General features: G+C 39.2%; 1 pseudogene; it reads right to left on the bottom strand.

Annotated features, from left to right (window-relative positions):
* Positions 1-19,622: 19,622 nt before the first annotated feature.
* Positions 19,623-20,137, bottom strand: LOC132016416 (cytochrome c oxidase subunit 4 isoform 1, mitochondrial-like; annotated as a pseudogene).
* Positions 20,138-20,654: the final 517 nt, after the last annotated feature.

Consider the following 20,654-nt stretch of genomic DNA (forward strand, 5'->3'; position numbering starts at 1 on the left):
CATAGCTTCTCCCTGCTTTAGATTATGAACGACATTTGATCAGCATACCATCTATACCATTATCCAAATTACTAATAAAAATTGATGGTGTAGGATAGGATAAGGACAAAGTAATCAGCTTACTTTTGAGGGAGGATGCATGGCAATTACACGTGAGTGCACTAATATGAAATCTGCTGGAGTTCAAGTCCCAGCTCCATGATAACTAGCTTTATGACCCGGAAGTTATTTCACTAAGATGTGCTTCCCCTTCCTCATTTGTAAATCAGTAATATTTCCATAGAGTTGCGGTCCAGATTCAATGGTATTGGGGCGCCTGGGTGGCTCAGCGGGTTAAAGCCTCTGCCTTCAGCTCAGGTCATGATCCCAGGGTCTGGGGATAGAGCCCCGCATCAGGCTCTCCACTTCTCGGGGAGCCTGCTTCCTCCTCTCTCTCTCTGCCTTCCTCTCTCTCTCTGCCTATGTGATCTCTGTCTGTCAAATAAATAAATAAAAATCTTTAAAAAATAAAAAATAATAATAATAAAAAGATTCAATGGTATTAAAGCAGGTAAAGTGTTTAGTCTGGTGACTAGTCCATAGGAAGGGTTTGTGTTAACCAGTCGTCAACACTAATGGAGTGAATATTGTTTCGGCGTACTTGTTCAAGAAGTTATATGTTCCCTGCTCTGTACGCCAATACAAACCACATTTTGCCATCTTATCAACATAGTATTATAATACAGCTTATCATATATGTTGTCAAAATCCTCGCATTACACGCATTTTTATTTAAAAAATTAACTCTAATAATTGTTTTTTTACCGAAACCACTGCTGTACTTCAGAAACAGACCGTGTCAGGCCTATATGTTTATTCAAGTGTGTGGGTCAGGGGCAGGTCTTCCCAAGATGGGCCACTTTGGCGTGAACATTATTCTAAAGTAAAAGCTATCCAAGGCCGGCAGATTCAGAATAGGCTCTTTACCTCAACTGCCTGCTAGTACTAGGAAGAGAGCTGTCCACAGAGATTCCTCTTTACCTAAGAAACTTACTTTAAAGAAAGAAAGAAAGAAAAGAAAGAAAGGAAGGAAGGAAGGAAGGAAGGAAGGAAGGAAGGAAGAAAGAAAGAAAGAAAGAAAGAAAGAAAGAAACTTATCTACCTAATAGGGCAATCTTTGTTTCCCAAACCTCTCCTCTCACCTTCCTGAGAATGGCCTTTTTTCTGTTTGTATCCTCTGACATTTATTCCTCTCCTTAGCTCATATAAGTGTCATGTTACTTGACTGTCCTTGGAATTTCCATGTCTATGTAGATTCCCTGTGCATATGCTATTAAATTTTTATGCTATTAAATTTGATTTTCTCTTGTTAATCTGTCTCATGTCAATTTGATTCTTAGTTCCAGCTAGCAGGACTTTGAAGGGCAGAGAAAATTCTTCCTCCCTGACAGCAGAGAGATGAGGGAGACTGATTATGCCACCCGTATGGCACTGAAAGGATTTTGGATTTTATTTTGAAGGAGATAGGAAGTCATTGGAGGGTTTAAACAAGGTTCCACTGCAGTGGGAAGAAAGTGGATGGGGATACAGGGGAAACGAGAATGACCATGCATTGATAATTAATCGTTGAAGCTGAATGATGAGCAGGTACAGAGTTTTGCTGTGTTCTTCTTTCTTCTTTTGTATTTGTTTAAAACTTCCCTTAATAAAAATGAAAGAAATGGAAAAGAACCCTTTAGCTGCTGTGTTATAAATAGATGGAAGAGAGGCCAATGTAGAAGCCAAGGGGACCAGTTAGAAGGCTCCTGCACTTATCTGGGGAGAGTTGATAGTGGCTTGGCATGGTTAAGGTGAGGATGTAGAGAAGTAGGTAAGTTCTGGATATATTCTGGAGGGAAGGTAGAAAGAATTGGTTCATGGATGTGGAGGTGGAATGGGAGAGAAACCAGAACCAAGGATGACGAAACAACTAGAAAAACAGAGTTCTTAATAACTGGATGGAAAAGAAAAGAGTGATGGATGCAGGGGAAGAGCTGATGTTCAGCTGTAGCCTTTTACAGTTTTAGATGCATATTAAAGTAAGTGTAGATGACATGTAAATGGTTGGATATAAGAATCTGAGGTTTGGGGCAGTAAGAATCAGAGGTATGAATTTAGGGGTAGGAGTGTATAGGTAACATTGATGGCCATGAGAGACTACATGAGAACACTGACTACAATTCTGTAATATTCTGTGATTCTCTTGAAAAATAGCCCAGTCTGACTCTTGGTTTGGCTCAGGTCATGAGGGTCGTGGGATCAAACCCCACCTCAAGCTCCCACTCAGCACAGAATCTCCTTAGGAATCCCTCTCCTTTCTCTGCCCCACACCTCAAAAAAAAAAAAAAAAAAAAAAAAGAAGAAGAAGAAGTATTGAAAAACAGCCCTTCCTCCTACAAAGCGCAGACACACTCAGGTTGGTTCTTTGAATGTAGAACAATGGACTGTCTAAAAAATGACTATACTCAGAGCTCTGAGTGCATACATATTAATCACTTTTATGAGGACTTCCAAGTATCATTTAATAAATTGTGTGGTCCTCGGCCACATTAAATGGAGTCCACTTGTTCTGGCAGCATGAAGAAAAAGAATTTTACATCTTGAGGGGCACAATGAACGATAAATTCAGTCATTCTCTTTTTCAATGTCAGCCATCTCAGCGGTTTTATCAAATATCAATTGTTTGGTTTATTCATATGCTGATCAGCCACCCTTCTAACGATCTGCCAATGAAAATGCCCACAATTATTTAAGCCACAAACCAGTGATGAGGGCTAGAAGAGTAAGATTGTGCTTTCTCAGTCTGGGCCTGCTAATCAAATGTTCCATGGGGTCTCCTAGACTTTCTCCCACAGATATTTATGGTGCTTTCTCAACAGGTTGATCATTATAATCACCAGCAGGGATGGTCAGGCCCCACCTTTGGAAACTCTGAGTCAAGACGTCTAGGGCGGAGCGCAGGTATTTGTATTTTTAACTAGTGCCCATGTTTGGGAAAGACTGCTAAGCAGTTTCAAGAAGCATTTTATTTCTTCTTTCTTTATAAGTGTGCTTCCCATGCCCCACTGACCTGCCCTCTTAAAGGTCTTTCTTAAGTCTGATTGCTTCTTGCAGCTAGCAGCAAGGAACCAGAATCTGAGGCCAGCTGGGGCAAGTTATGGAAGTACGGGGTTTGAGTTGTGAGGATTCTTTGGCCCTGACCCCACAGTCCCTCTTAATCTGCTCACTTTCATTTTTTGAATCTAAGCCTTTTAAGTTAGTGGGACTGCAGTGGGATTCAGATGGAAATACTCCCCTAAAAGAAAAATGAAAAAACTAAAAGAAGAGACTTCCTGTCATACTGAGATCCTGGGGCCCCTGGGTGGCTCAGTGGGTTAAGCCTCTGCCTTTGGCTTAGGTCATGATCTCAGGGTCTTGGGATCGAGCCCCACATCAGGCTTTCTGCTCAGGGAGCCTGCTTCTCTCTCTCTCTCTCTCTCTCTCTGCCTGCCTCTCTGCCTACTTGTGATATCTCTCTCTCTCTCTGTCAAGTAAATAAATAAAATCTTAAAAAAAAAAAAACCAAAAAACTGAGATCCTGCCACTAGGGCACTGGGGAAACCAGAGAGGATCATTTTAATATTCTGGGAACCGAAACTGGAGAATAAACACAATAGGATAATTTTGAGATGTTTACTTCCCACAGGGGCTGGGCCAGGTGGTTTTATCCCTTTCGAGGTAATAAACCCCTTGAATGCTATCTGTGGACTGCTTGGGCATGTCTGTAGACCTCCTGTTGGGAATCTCAGCTCTAAATATACTTTCCACAGTAAAGCCAGAGTGAAAATTTTAAAAATGTAGATTAAAGGTTGTCATTTCCTTGTTAAAACTCTTCAGTGGCTTCCTGGACTTAAAGGCGAGACTCTGTTGACACTCTCCTCCCCAAAAGCCCTCGGCATTGTGTCCCAGGCTCACCCTTCCAACCTCTTAACTCCCGCCCTACACCCCCACCATGCTATAGATCCACACTGGCTTTCTTTCTGTATCGACCACAGGGCCTTTCCCCGTACTCTTTGTCAGTCCTCTTGGCTGATTTTATCCTCACAGTCTAGTTTCAGACACAATAGTGCCATCTTATTTTCCGTATAACATTCATTACCGGCAAGTGTTTTCCTGTTTGTTCGTTTGTTTACCGGTTTCTTATAGGTGTTCTGCTACTACAATGTAACCCATGGGAATAGAGATCTTATCAGATTTATTTAGCTGTGAAAAGGCTACATTTAGAATAGGGCTTCGCTCAAGGTGCTACTCCATATATTTTTGCTAAATCAATAAATGAATAAACAAGAGAGAAATTGGCAAGGCTGATAAGGACTAAACTGATGAAGGTGGTTATCTCAGGCATGGGGCTGGTGAGCGTGGAGGGGAGGAGGAAAAGGCTTGAATATTTTTCTTTATACTCTTTCCCACCATAAATGGAGAAAAATGACTAGGGGTGATTTTAAGTTTCCTCTCTATGTTTTTGTGTCTTTTCCCAATTTTCTAAAATAAACATGTTCTACTCAGAAGTCAGAAAAGTGAAATAAAATGTAAACAGCGATTATAGATATTCATCAACTTTTGCATTTTCAGAGAACTCTGGCCTTCACATTCTTGCACAAGCACCATTGCTTTCGTTTTCTACCAAGGACTTAATCATCTATCTTGGTGTAAAGCCATATATTAGAATATTTTCTGAATAGTTATCAGTCTGACTTTTCTTGGACATCACTAAGGAAAAGCACAAGATTTAGATGGTCTCCATGGTAACTAACTCAGGGCCAAGACTGATCCTTGAGGCTAACAACAGTGGTTATTCCAGCACAGGAACATTTTTTTGGATTTACCCCAGGTTGGAAAGGGCCCTGTATGTTTAGTTATCTGAGCACCAGTCTCTGGAACGTTCTTTAGCCAAAGACTGCCTTACAAATGCAATCTTGATCCACCCGCCGAAGAGCCTTCTGCGTTGAAGCTGCTTCCTGTCTGTAAGATCTTGCCTTCACTTCATTCGTCTCCTCCCATCCAAATCTTACTCATCTTTGCTCCTCCAGTAAGAAGTTAACTCTTCGATGAAGTGAAACCTGCCTTCTATATACCCTGCGTGAGCCCTGGTTCATTCTGCCTTACAAGTAGGAACTCTACATGGTTATTCTGCCCCTGAGTTATTGATGGCAAAGACCAGGGCAGGCAGAGAAACATTAAGAAATGTGATGGTTAATTTTCTGTATCACCTTGACTGGGCCTCAGGGTACCCAGATATTTGGTTAAACATTCTTTAGGATGTTTCTGTGGGGGGTGTTTCTGGATGAGGTCAATGTCTCAACTGGTGGACTGAGTAAAGCAGATTACCGTCCCTAATGTGGTGAGATCTCATCCAATCAGCTGAAGGCTGAATAGAGCAAAAAGGCTGAGTAAGAACTCTTCTTGCCTGACCGCTTTCAAGCTGGGACATCAGTTTTTTTCCTGCCTTTGGACTTAATCTGAAACATTGGCTCTTCCTGGGTTTTAAGCCTGATGACATTTGGACTAGAACTACACCATTAGCTACCCTGGTCCTTCCTAGTCTTCTCCACTCAGACGGGAACCACAGTATTAGGTTTCCTGTGTCTCCAGCTATAGATTTATATATACACACACACACACACACACACACACATATACACATATACATATGTATCTCCTGACTAATACAATGAATGCAATTCTATTACATGTCAGACCCTGTGCTAAGAGGTGAGTTCCCCAGCTCTCTAGCATAAAAGGAGATAATAAACTTACTTCAATGTGGTAAGAGCTTTTAGCTAAATTGAATATCTACAAGATGTTGTGCAAGCACAGAAGGAGTGCCTACTTGCATAAGGAAATGAGAGGGCTTCACTAAAGAGTGACAAGAGCAACATTGTGGAAAATGACCCTGTATTGAGAAGTCTGAAGAACTTGAACTCCAAATACATTCACCAACATGGATGAATTTCAGTCATAATTTTGAGTAGTTAAAAAAAAATCAGACACAAAGGGGACATATGAAGATTCTGTGGGCATCCTTAAAACACAAGCCCTGATGTTGAACTTGGGAGGACAGTATCCAAAATGTCATCATTGGTGGTGATTACCTAATAAACAGACAACAACTGAAGAATGTCATTTGTCTTCTTAATAGGACAAAATTTTTTTCAACAACAATAAGTAGTAAAATTGGTTATTTTTTAAATTTGGTCTTTAGGTTAAGAAACAATGAACAATTTAAAAAGAAGACATTTCATCCCTATTGAAATTTAATAAATACTTCATTTATGAACTAAAATTCACCCTTCAAAAAAAAATTGTACCTCACAGTTTCCAGTTTCATTGTGTTAAATTTTAAACACATATAAAAGCTCCAAATGGTCACATAGAATTACAGAATTGAAGCAACTTGAACTCTGTTTGTCTTTATTATGATTACTGCTCTATCGTGTTATTTTGAATCCACTTTTTAAATGTAGGAATATGTGTTTCCACAGAGGTGGAGACAAGAACTATGCATGAAGCAAGCTTGAATGATTCTGAGTTAAGAACTTATTCTGTAAAATGAATGCAAGTAGCTGAGTCTGTGTGTATTTGGATAATTGTAGAAATGAAGTTCTTTGAGGATGTCTGGGAAGTTCAGTTGGTTAAGTATCTGCCTTGGGCTCAGGTATGATCCTGGGAGTCTCAGGTTTGAGTCCTAAGCTGGGCTCTTACCTCAGAGGTAAGCCTGCTTCTCCCTCTGCCTGCTGCTCTTCCTGCCTGTGCAGGCTCTCTCTCTCTTTGACATAGATAAATAAAACCTTTAAAAAAAGAAAAAGTGAAGTTCTTTGAACTAGCTTCCACAACAAATAAAATGCTTATTACAGCAAAAGTTATAAAGGTTTGCTAACTTGATACTTACATGTAATACTAAAATTCAGCAATAGTAGCTACCGTTGTTCGGAATAACAGTGCTCAAACTTTTTGGTTTCAGGCGAAAAAAAAACCTTTTTGTTCTTAGGATGTTACTGCATTCTTACAAATCATTGAGCCCTTTGCTTTTGGTTTGTGTGTTATATCTATTCACCTTATTAGAAATTAAAACTGAAAAAAATTTAAATATTTCTTTTTAAACTAAATTTCCATCTTAAAAATGCATAATTCACTACTTATTAACATACATAATACAAATTTATAAAAAATAATTAATTTTCCAAAACCAAACACAAATTTTTAATAAGAATGACATCCTCTCATATTCATACAGCTGCAGTCTCATATGTGCTTCTGCATCTAATTTGTTGCAATATGTTATTCTAGTTAAAGTATATGAAAAGAATCTGGCCTCACACAAGTATGTAGCTGGAGAAGAGAGGGTCTTTAATAGCCTATTGAAATAATTATAGATATCAAAGACTTGATGCTACACTAAAACTTGACAAGAAATAGTTTCTTTCAGGTTAGTTTTAATGTGTTCTGAAACCACATAAACTTTTCATACTCTGTTACATTAAAATCTGTTGGCTTATCTTACATCCCAAATGCATCTTTTTTCTCATGCATGACTTTGTAACATTGGGCATTGGTGATTTGGAAAATATTATTCCCTGCAATTAATGCAGCTTTTCTAAATGTTGACACATTTCTTTTTACAATAGCAAAATGATCACATTTTAAAAAAATATTTTATTTATTTATTTGACAGACAGAGATCACAAGTAGGCAGAGAGGCAGGCAGAGAGGGGGGCAGGGCTGGGGAAGCTGGCTACCTGCTGAGCAGAGAGCCTGATGCAGGGCTTGATGAGGGGCTCGATGCAGGGCTGGATCCCAGGACCCTGAGATCATGACCTGAGCCGAAGGCAGAGGCTTAACCCACTGAGCCATCCAGGTCAAGATCCCATTTGTTAATTTCACCATTGTTCTCAGAAAAACTGTATGTTTATGGAAGCTTTTAAGCTCACAATAGCAGATTCAGATTTCCAACATTCAATTTTGGTTTGAAAGCTCAAATTTTAGGTAATGAATATTTAAGTTGTTTTCTTTGATAATGTTAGGCTTACTTAGATCACTTTTGAGATAATAGTGCTAAATAACTAGGTCTGAATAACTATAGTCTATCAGCTATATATGTTGATATATATATTTTAAGATGGCTCTACACCCAGCATGGTGCCCAATGTGGGTCTCAAACTCAGGACTCTGAGATCAAAACCTCAGCTGAGACCAGAAGTCAGACACTTAACCAACTGAGCCATCCAGGCGCCCCATCAGATATTTTTTTATAACTCAAAATGGTATCCCATAGAAGTGGCTGGATCAACTGTCAATTGAAATAATCACTACAGTGCTCCTCCTTCGGTTAGCGGAGTGCTTTAGACTTCATTACTCAAAAAAGATGGGTGCTTAAGAAAAAAAAAAGATGGGTGCTCAAGGGTTGAGATATAATAAATTCTTTATTGTTTCCTTAGGGACATTCTTAAGTAACACTAGATTTTTGTTAACTGTGAGTGTCTAGTGGTGAAGAATGAGATGTGTACCAGCACGATTTGTGCTACTCCTTCACTGTGGAGCAAGAAGCTCTACTCACCATTGTTTCTGGACCATCAGGGCACGTAGTCGACACAATGAGAAGGCAAAGAATGTTTTATGTTATTATGAAAATATTTTTACCCTATAGACTCTCTAAAAGGATTTCAGGTTACTTTAGGTCTGTGGATCATATTTCAGGTTTAGAACTTATACCAACAAATGATGTTTTTTCCTAGATGAGTATTTCATTATGACATTGTTTAGCATTTCCAGCCCACGGTAGTAAAGTACATACCGGCTTTTAGTCAGTTTTATTATTGCTTTTACATTCTTCACAGACAATATGATGTTTTATTGTCTGCACCCAGGACTTACTTTTCTACTGCCCTGCCCTTGGTACACCAATGGATGTTATGTGTGTGTGTGTGTGTGTGTATTATACATATATATGATATGTATATGTATATATGTATACATGTATATATCTACTTTTCTTTTAGAATTGAGTTCTTTATTAATGTATTTATTACAAACACTTCCTGTCAGTCAGCAGTTTGTTTTAAGGGTGTCTTTTGATGAACATAAATCCTTTTCTAATTTTTAATAAATTTTGATTTTAGAATAGCTTTTTTAAAAATTTATTTTTAAAGATTTTTATTTATTTGAGAGAGAGAGATAAAGAAAGCAAAAAAGAGCACAGACGGTGGAGAGGTACTGGGGGGCTGGAGTGGAAAGCAGACTCCCTGCTCAGTGGGAAGCCTGACGTGGGACTCGATCTCGGAACCCTGAGATCATAACATTTAACCGACTGAGCCACCCAGGGGCCCCTAGAATAGCTTTAGAATTACAAAAGAGTTGCAGTGTGATAAGTTTCCTGTCTATCTGTAACCCAGTGTCCCCTAAGGTTAGTGTCTTGTATTACCACGCTCATCTGTCACAACTAGCAACCCAACCTCGACCTATTACAATGAGCTAAACTCTCGATTTTCTTTTCATTTCACTCATTTTTCTCATACTTAATTTTTCAGTTTTAGAATTCAGTTTGGGATACCACACTGAATTTGGTTATCCTGTCTTCCAACATCCCCTGTTCTGTGACAAATTCTTAGTCTTTCCATGTTTTGGATGACTTTGATGGTTTCAGAAGGTACTATTCTGATATTTTGTAGAATGTCCCTCAATTTGGGATTGTCTGATGTTTTTGTCATGGTTAGATGGCAGTTACAAGTTTCGTGTGGAAGGTCACAAAGGTGAAGTATCTTTCTCAAATTTAAAATGTGTATGTTGGCTCTTAATGAAGTTATATTAGTTTTCGTTAGGCTTAGTTTTTTAACCCCTTTATACATATTTTTGTGCTTTTCTTTTTTTAAAGTTTGTGTAAAAATTGAGGTATAATTGGCATATATAGCATTGTATTAATTCCAGGTGTACAACATAATGATTTGCTATTTGTATATATTATGAAATGACCACCACAATAAGTCAGGTGATGGGTGACATCCATCACCATACATACTTGTAATTTTTTTTCTTGTGATAAGAATTTTTAAGATTTACTCTCTTAGCAACTTTCAGATATGCAATACACTAGTATTAAGTATAGTCACCATGCTTACATTATGGTCCCATGGGTTATTTATTTCATAATTAGAAGTTTGTACCTTCTGACCTCTCCACCCTTTTCTTCCTCCCCCAGTACTCCTCTGCTGGCAAACTTGAGTCTGTTCTCTGATTTCATGAGCTTTTTTTTTTTTTAATTTACTTTTTAAAATTTAGATTCTATGTTTAATGAGATCATGTGGTATTTGTCTTTCTCTGTCTCTATTTCACTTGGAAGAATGCCCTCAGGTTCTATCCGTGCTGTCACAAGTGGCAAGATTTCATTCTTTTTTATGGCTGATTAATACTCACTTGAATACATAACCATAATTTCTTTATCCATTCATCCATCGATGGACACCTATGTTGTTTCCATATCTTGCCTATTGTAAATAATGCTATAGTGAACATGGTGTGATATCGTTTTGAGCTAGTGTTTTTGTTTGCTTCAGGAAAGTCCCTAGGTGTGGGAATGCTGGATCCTACGGTAGGTCAATTTTCAATTCTTTGAGGAAACTTCATACTGTTTTCCATAGTAGCTGTACACCACAAAACAGTGCACAAGGATTTCCTTTTCTCTCTATCCTCACCAACACTTGTTATTTCTTGTTTTTTGGATTCAGAAATACTTAAATTCTTTTTAAGATTTTATTTATTGGGGCGCCTGGGTGGCTCAGTGGGTTAGGCCTCTGCCTTCGGCTCAGGTCATGATTCCAGGGTCCTGGGATCGAGATTTTATTTATTTATTTGACAGACAGAGATCACAAGGAGGCAGAGAGGCAGGCAGAGAGAGAGGGGAGGAGGAAGCAGGCTCCCCACTGAGCAGATAGCCCAATGTGAGTCTCCATCCCAGGAGCCTGGGATCATGACCTGAGCCGAAGGCAGAGGCTTTAATCCACTGGGCCACACAGGCGCCCCCAGAAATACTTAATTTTTTGACATGAAATCTAATTTAATAATCTTTTACAATATGTTCTTTTATGCTTATTCCATGATTGTATTCCTGGCATAAATTACACTTGGTCATAATATATTTATTATCTTTTTTATACAAAGGAGAAAATCCATATAATCATCTCAGTAGACACCAGGGAAAAACGTTGATAAAATTTAGCAAGTCTTCATGAACTTTTAGTAATCTAGAAATAGAAGGAAACTGATGTTATGCTGATCTTATAAAATTAATTGAATCTATTCTCGCCTCTTTTCTACTCTGTGGGAGAGGTTTTTTGTTTGGTTGATTGGTTCGTTTTGTTTTAAATACTGTGTGTTTTTTTTCCTTAAATGTTCAAAAGAATTCACTACTGAAGCTATTTTGACTTTAAGTTTTCTTTGTGGGATGTTTTTAAATTAAGGGACGCAAAAATTTGAATAAAACATTTTTTTATTCAAATTTTTTATTTCTCCTAGTATTAGCTTTGGTAAGTTGTGTTTTTCAAAGCATTTGTCCATTTCAACTATATTTTTTCACAGCTTTATTGAGATATAATGAATATGCCATTAAATACTCCCATTTAAAATATAAAATAAAAATTTTTTAGTATATTTTCCAAGTCCTGCAACTACCACCACAACCTAATTTTAGAACATTTCCATCCACCAAACAGAAACTTCATGCCAGTTTGCAATCACACCCACGTCCAACCCCAGGCCTAGGTAACCACTAATTTACTTTCTGTCTCCATAGATTTGCCTTGTCATTTCATATAAATGGAATCATATATGATGTGGTGTTTTATATTTGACTTCTTTCACTTACTGTATGTTTTCATGAAACTTAATTTTTTTAAGTTCACGTGTATTATAGCATGTGTCAGTACTTTTATTTTTTTTAAGATTTTATTTATTTATTCGCCACAGAGAGAGTTAGAGAGTACAAGTAGGGGGAGCAGCAGAGGGAGAGGAAGAAGCACACTCCACTGAGCAGGGAGCCCAATGAGGGGCTCGATCCCAAAACCCTGAGATCATGACCTGAGCCGAAGGCAGACACTTAACCAACTGAGCACTCAGGTGTCCCTCTTTTTTTTTAATTTTCTTTTTAAAATAAATTTTGATTGAAAAGTATAACATATTTACAGAAAGATGCACATATTTTTTAAAAATATTTTTTAAAGAATTTTAAAATTTTTAAAAATTTTTTAAAATATTTTTTAAAGAATTTTAAAAAATTCTTTTAAAAAAGAATTTTTTATAATAAACACTTTCATGAAACCACCAGACACATCAAGAAATAGAACATTAGGGGCGCCTGGGTGGGCTCAGTGGGTTAAAGCCTCTGCCTTTGGCTCAGGTCATGATCCCAGGGTCCTGGGATCAAGCCCCCAATTGGGCTCTCTGCTAAGCAGGGAGCCTGCTTCCTCCTCTCTGTCTGCCTGCCTCTCTGCCTACTTGTGATCTCTGTCTGTCAAATAAATAAATAAAATCTTAAAAAAAAAAAAAGAAATAGAACATTGGTTGGACTGCAGCAGCCTCTTCATGTCCCATTCTCAACTTTGCCCCTTTCTTATAAGAAACCAATATCATTGGTAATACCATAGAAATTAGTTTAGAATAAAAATGGAATCATGTAGAATGCATTATTCTGTATCTGCTCTAAATTAGCTATATGCATTTTTAAAAACTTTTTTTTTTAAAGATTTTATTTATTTATTTCCAAGAAAGAGGGAGCACAGGCAGGGGGAGGCGCAGAGGGATAAACAGAGGGACAAGCAGACTCAATGAAGGGGGAGCCTGATGCAGGGCTCAATTCCAGGACCCCGAGATCATGACCTGAGCCAAAATCAAGAGCTGGCTGCTTAACTGACTGAACCACCCAGGCACTCCTGGCACTTTTCTATTTTTGAAAACTTTTAAGAGCAGGTTCACAACATCGTTGAGAGGAAGATAGAGATTTCCCATATACTTCTTGCCCCTACACATACATAACCTGCCCATTAACAACATCAGTTATCAGAGTGGTGTATTTGTTACCAAGAATGAACCTACACTGACACATTTTCAATCACCCAAAGTCCATGGTTAACCTTAGGGTTTCACATTTGGTACATACTGTGGGTTTGGATAAGTGTGTAATGACATACCTCCATCATTATAATATCATCCAGAGTATTTTCACTGGCCTAAAAATCTACACAGGGTTTTTAAATTGTTGAATGTTATTACACTGTATAGTTACATATCACACTTTGTTTATCCATTCATCAGTTGATAGACAGTTGGGTTGTTTCCACCTTGGGGCTATTATGAATAATGCTGGTAGGAACAAATATAAGTGTAAGTCTCTGTACAGACATTCATTTCTCTTGTGTTGATATGTAGGAATGGAATTGCTGAGTCATATGGAAACTCTGTGTTTAACATCTTGAAAGATTTTTCAAAAGCAGTTTGTACCACCTTTTTAAATATTTTATTGTGCCATATATATGAGGGTGGCAATATATGAGGGTTCCAGTTTTTCAACATTTTTTGCCCACAAAATGGGGCAAATGTGTTTTCCCCCAAGTTATAGCCACCTTAGTGTCTGTGAAGTATTATCTCATTGGGATTTTGATTTGCATTTTCCTGAAGACTACTGATGTTGAGCCTCTTTTTTAGTTTATTAACTGATTTGCATGTTTTCTTTGGAGAAATGTTTATTGAAATCTGTTTCCCATTTGTCTTGTTTTAATTTTCCAAAGTGTATTTATTAGATCCCTTTTGGTTGCATGTGACAGAAACCTCTACCTTAGATGAAAGAACAGAATGTACTTTGAGGACAATGTTGGGGAGAGATATTCATGTTATGCGGTGAAACACAGGAAAGACTGGACACAGACCCTGGGGACTGTAGGATACCCAGGCAATCCTCTACCCATTGTTTATCTCTCCTTCTCAGTTGTTTCATTCCCATCTCTCATAGAGTTTGTCCTTCCACTCTTTATTGAGAATTATTCCTAGGCTCCCCTCTCTCCATTTTAAAAGCCCAATCAGATATCTCTTAGTCATATTCTATTTTTCTAGGGGAGAGATTCTAATTATCCCAGCTTGGTTTATTTAGCCACCCTTAGAAGAAAGAGCTGTGACCCAGAGTGTGGTAGCCCAGATGATAACCATGTAGATTCAGGGCCGATGTTTGCAATTACAGCCCTCTGGCACCTGATGTGTGTGTGTGTGTGTGTGTGTGTGTGTGTGTGTGTGGTGCGCGCGTGCACATTGAGCAGAGATGTATTTTTGCATTTTTAAAAAGCTGGGGGTAGGGTCGGGTACTAGCAAAGAAGAATATATAACAGGGATATATGTGGTCAGGAAAGTATAAATATTGGGGCTCCTGGGTAGCTCAGTCAATTAAGCACCCAACCTTGATTTTGGCTTCTCATGGCCTAAGGGCTGTGAGATTGAGCCTTGCGTTGGGCTCAACTTTGGGCATGGAGCCTGCTCAAGATTCTCTATGCCTCGGGATGCCTGGGTGGCTCAGTTGGTTAAGCATCCACCTTCGGCTTAAGTCCTAGAATCAAGTCCCGAAACAGGCTCCTTGCTGAGCAGTGAGCCTGCTTCTCCACCTGCCTGCCATTCCCCCTGCTTGTGCTCTCTCTCTCTTTCTCCCTCTGACAAATAAACAAATAAAATCTTAAAGAAAAAAAAATATTCTCTCCCTCTCCCTCTGTCCCTTTCCCCACCTCTCTCCCTATTTTTTTTTAAAGATATATATATATTTATTATCTGACCCATTGCAGAAAAAATTTGCTGATCCTAATGTAGGGGGAGGGGAATAACTTCCCCAAAAGAGATATATTGATCTGCCAACTAAAAGAAATCTGTAGGCTATTCATTCCACAGCATATTAAAATGAACCCATGTTCAATCTGCTTGGGAAACCAGATAGCAAAATTAAAAGGACTTCTGTGTTGCAAGGCTTCTCATAGTATTTGATATGTTAGAAAACATTATGAATCTTCAACAATCCTTTTTTAAAAATTTATTATTTTTTTATTTTTAAAGATTTTTTTTTTAAATTTAACAGAGATCATAAGTAGGCAGAGAGGCAGGTAGAGAGAAAGAGAAGGAAGCAGGCTCCCCGCTGAGCAGCCTGATCCTAGGATCACAACCTGAACTGAAGTCAGAGACTTTAACCCACTGAGCCACCCAGGTGCCTAATTCTAACTAACAACCCTCAGATCAGGAGTCAGAGGCTTAACCAACCAAGGAGTCAGATGCTTAACCATCCAGGTGCCCATTCAATAATCTTTAAAAGGAAGATACAATGGTTTTCCCATATATATTTGACCATAGAACTTAATTTCCTCTTACTTCCAAGGAAATAGTATTTCATGGAATACACTTTTAGTAAACTTTAAAAAAAATTTTTTTTAAAAGATTTTGTTTATTTATTTGACAGAGATCACAAGTAGGCAGAGAGGCAGGCAGAGAGAGAGGAGGAAGCAGGCCCCCCTGCTGAGCAGAGAGCCTGATGCGGGGCTCGATCCCAGGACCCTGGGATCATGACCTGAGCCAAAGACAGAGGCTTTAACCCACTGAGCCACCCAGGTGCCCCTTGAGTAAACTTTTATGAAAGAGCTCCTGCATGCTCTAATGTGGGCTTTGTTTCCAGTCATCCTTCAAGTTGATTTCAACAATGACTTTGTAGCAGGCCTGAGATGCTATGTGTAATGGAAGCCCACAATGAACAACACATTCTCTGTCTTCAGGGAATTTTTAGTCTAGTGGAGGAGACTGATAAAGATAACCTATTATAAGGGGCCAAAGAGTGCCTTAAAGATAACAGAGTATCTAGAAACCCAGAGAAGGGGCACCACCTCAGCCTCATGGGGTAGAGGTGGGAACATCAGGAAAGTCTTTCATGAAGACATGGTGACTGAGTTGAACCTTAAAAATCAACCAGCGGAAGTTTACCAGGTGCAAAGGAAGAACAAAAGGTGAGCTTATGCACAGAGGCAGATAGAGGCAGTGGCATTAGATAGAATTGAATCATTTTAAGAGTAACCGGGTAGGGCTCAGTCATTGATTAGGTACAGAACATGAGAGAAGGGATGGCACAGAAAATAACTCAAGGTTAGGAGTTGGACAGTTGGGTGGGAGCCCATGATGAATTCAGTTTTGGATCTTTGGAGTTTGGATTCGGTTTTGGATCTTTGGATCTTTAGAGCCCTATCAGCCATCCTACTGGAGATGGCCTGCAATGTTGGACATATGAGGCTAGAGCTCAAGAGAAAGATCTGGATTGGATTACAGATGAAGAAGTTGTTGTCATACATATGATAGTTAAAACTGTTTCCTTATTTTAAAATTAGGTTATTTGTGTTAATATTGAGTTATAAGATTTCTTTACATATTCTGGATACAAGTTCCTTACCAGATAGAGTTTTGTAAATATTTTCTGTGCGTTCTCTTTCAGTTGATTGATGGTATTTTTTGACATCCAAAACCATATTCTATAGTTTTCTATGAGTCTGGCTAATGCTGTTTTTAATTATCAACTGCATAATTCCATGTAACTTTAAAACTTAAGGAGGTTTAGTTTCTTTACTGGCAAAATGTCGGCTGCTGACTCCCATACCCTTGGTAAGGGCTCCTTTTTTTTTTTTTTTTTTTTGTTCCTCGGCTCTGTTTTGTAGATAGAACTTATAGGAAGTAATTTTGTATTGGGAAGTTTTATAGTCCACTTTAGCTTTTTGCTGGGACAGGAACAACTTTAAGGTCATAGCTTTTTATATGGAGATCATATCCAGATTCACACATCCACTATCTACTGTTCATCAGAGTCAGCTGGGGATTCTGAAAAATCTTAATCACAAGGCTGCAACCAAGACCAATTTAATCAGAATCTCTGGGTTTGGAAGGGCAGGGGGACCCAGGTATCAGTGGCTTTGAAAGCTGTCCATGTAATTCCTATATTTATTTGAAGTTGAGAGCTACTGTGCTGGACATCATTTCATTCATTCATTAGTTTAACAAACACTCATTGAAGATTGGCTGTGTTCTAGTACACTGTCAGATGTTGGGTATTTAAAGGTCAATAAGACAAAAATAGTCTGTTTAAAATCTAGCCGGGAAAGACAGATGCTAAACAAAACATATGAATAATCATTTAAAAAAATTTTTTTAAAAGATTTTATTTATTTATTTGACAGGGAGAGATCACAAGTAGGCAGAGAGGCAGGCAGAGAGAAAGGGGGAAGCAGGCTCCCTGCTGAGCAGAGAGTCGGATATGGGACTTGATCCCAGGACCCTGAGATCATGACCTGAGCCAAAGGCAGAGGCTTAACCCACTGAGCCACCCAGGCACCCCTGAATAATCATTTACTGCAGCTGTGAACTAAGTGTTTAGTAGCTATCTCTGTTCAGATTTCCCAAGTTCATTGTGTCAAAAACTGAACTCTTCATCACTCTGTCCAAATCATTTCATCCTTGTATAGTTTCTAACCTGGTAATGTCCATTTCAGTCACCCAAACCTTGATAGTTACCTCTCTCCTTTATGTTTCTCATTCAATCAGTGCCCTATTGCTGCCTCCATCACGTCCTGTAACGGATTCTTCTCTCAGTCCCCCTTCCTGATATCTGAGGCCAGGTCCTCACATCTCTTGCCTAGATGACTGCAGTTATCTACACCAATTCTAGATTGGTTCCCTTCCAATCCAGTCTCCATTATGTCATCGGAATGATTATGCTCGAATGCAAGTGTTTAATGGATCCTCAATACTGACACGATAAAATCCAGCTCTTTGCATGTACCTCTAGGATCTGACCATTTTGGAGGCCTTATCTCCAGCACAAAAACCACTCTCCTCTTACGCTAATTGCTTTCGTTATATTGTTTGCTTATGCATTGCTACATAACAAACCATCTCAAAACTCAGTGACATAAAACCACAACTGTTTATGACCTAAGAATCCCAGAATATAATTTCTACCATATTTTATTAATGAGGCAAGTCACTAAGGCCAATCCAGGGTGGAGGAATTAGACCCCACCTCTCACTAGAAGTAGCAAAGAATTTGTCATAGCAAAGAATCTGCCATACCAAGGGCATCTAGTGAACCATAGGTCTTTTTTTCTTTTTTCTCTTCCTTTTTTTAAATAAATAAATATATTTTTTTCCTTTCTTTTCTGTTTCTTTTTTATCAGGTCTATTTTTTTCTAATTTTATTCCGTTTGCCTTTCCCCAGTTTGTCAGCTTGGCAGCTATATGCTCTTCCAGACTTAACTTCAGTGTCACAAAGCCTTTCTTGAGTGACAGGGCAACTGCATGATGTTTTTTCAATGACTTAGCATTTACTCAGTACAAGGCAACATGCCCCCCAAAAGAATAAACCAAGCCCTGGCGGAGCTGATTCTTCTCCCTTTTCTGCCACGACTGTATATTGTACTTATGCCTATGTCACATTTGTTTCATGGTTATAAATATGATTGCTCTGCTACTACAGAGACCTCCTCAAATTCTCTGGTTTCATCTAAATTTTCTCATTTGCAGGTAATTGAAACCATTGTAAGAAAAAAGAAATGTATGGGAGGAGAACAATATTGATTATCTGAGGATTATGAAATTGATTTTTTTTTTAAAGGGAGGAATGGTGCTGGTATCTGGCGTTTTGATCCAGGCAGAAAATAATACCAAGTGGTTTTACTCTTACTCCCCTTACTCTTTCCCTGTCTTCCTTCCTCTCCGTACTCTTCTCTCATCTTCTCTTCCTTTACACCTCACACCGCTTCAGGCTGTGTAGTGGCTTCCTTCATTCCTACTGCAGACATTGTTCCCCCACATGATGAATTTTTTGGCTATGACGGTACTAGGTTTTCAGAATGGTGTCCCCAGAGGTAAATGACAGTCTTTGCTATTAGTCCCAGAAGAAAATTCTTGAAAGGAAAGTCACTAAGGCCAGGGGAATGGAGCACTGCAGTTGGCCAGTGCTGCCATGCTGGGGAAGGGCTGGTCTCTTATCAAAAATGTGGCAGAGAATTGTCTCAGGTCAAAAACCACTGGTTACCTTGCTTTCATCTCTGTTTCCCCACAGCTCTGCAGAGTTATTGACACATAGCAGGAGCTTCCTAAATCTTTATTGCAGGAAATGAATGAATGGAGGAGTTGATGAATGAGTGAATGAATCCTTGACTTACAATGTTTTCCTCTCTGCACCAAAGTCCTAATTCTGTGAAACTCTCTCAGACATTTCTCGCTGATTACAGAAGTCAGGAATTCTGCTGTTTAACCAGTTCATGACCACTCTGTGTGAACCTGCCTTATAGGTACAGACACATGAAAGAACATGACTAAAATACCAAATTGCTAGGCTTTATTTTGTTTCATCTTTAGTTTGGGTTTTTAATTGTTTTATTTTTTCCCCACATAGACTGCTCATTTATTAGTGCTGATGCTACAACGCAACGGTTTCCAGTGAAGACGCTGAGCTGCATGGAGGTGGCAGAATAAGGTGAGGTTCAGATAAGTGAGTGGTGGGCTCCTAGTTTTTCTACTCATTCGTCATAGTCCCACTTGGCTGAGAAGCCCTGAATCAGGCTGACCTTTGTGTCGAGCATCCTCTTGGTGGCTTGGCCACCCACTCCTCTTCAAAGGTGTGTGGGATGGGGCCGTACACATAGTGCTTCTCCCAAATCAGAATGAGAATGGCAAAGCCGATGAAGAACATGCCCCCAACTGTCTTCCACTCATTCGTGCTCCTCTTCATTTCAGTAAAGCTCTCATTGAATTTGATGCAGTACCATTCCACTTTTTCATCAATGGAGAGGCCACTCCAGGGACCCTTCTCCTTTCTTTCAAGACCTCTTCTCCTCTGGCTGGCAGAGAAGTTCTTGACGTGGGCCACATAGAGCAGAGAGTAGTCATACCAGTCAACGTAATTCAGGAGAGCATAGTTTTCACTCTTCATGACATCTCCATGTGCTCCAACACACACTGACATGGAAATTGCTCCCTTGCCAATCAGGCTAAACACTCTGGTAGACAAAATTCTGCCATTGCCACCTGCCATTGCCTACTGCGACCACTGTGACCACCCTCTATGCCCTACTCTGGGTTTTTTAGATGAGGCAAAGTTTGGTAAGTGTGGCACATCCCTGTGAAAGATCCTCCAGGAAATCAGAGAGCTTCCAGGGGAGTCAGTGCCGGAGTTGGAGTTCAAACGTAGCTGTGTCAGCAGTGTCTCATTACCAGCATCATGAGCTCACCTGGAAAATTGCTGCAGTTTCTGGAGACCTCCTCACAGGCAGCCATCAATCCATAGCTTCTCTCAAAGGTTGGTGTCCGAGCAGCAAGCTTTTGAACATTCTTCTTGAGATCTTTCATTCACATTCACTGTATTCCGAGAGATGAGAAAAAGTGGGAGACTGCTCATGATTTCACTCTCACCAGAGGTTTTTCTTTAGCCACTAGTTAGAAGAGAGAGTCAGAATCTTACAGAGAAAGAGAAAGAAAGGCTAAATGCTTTCCGTAGCTCTCCTACATTCTCAGAGTAGGTCTAAGCTCATCCACCAGGTTGTGTTTTGTTT

This window comes from Mustela nigripes, chromosome 4, assembly GCF_022355385.1.
Source record: "Mustela nigripes isolate SB6536 chromosome 4, MUSNIG.SB6536, whole genome shotgun sequence".
Taxonomy (NCBI): Eukaryota; Metazoa; Chordata; class Mammalia; order Carnivora; family Mustelidae; genus Mustela; species Mustela nigripes.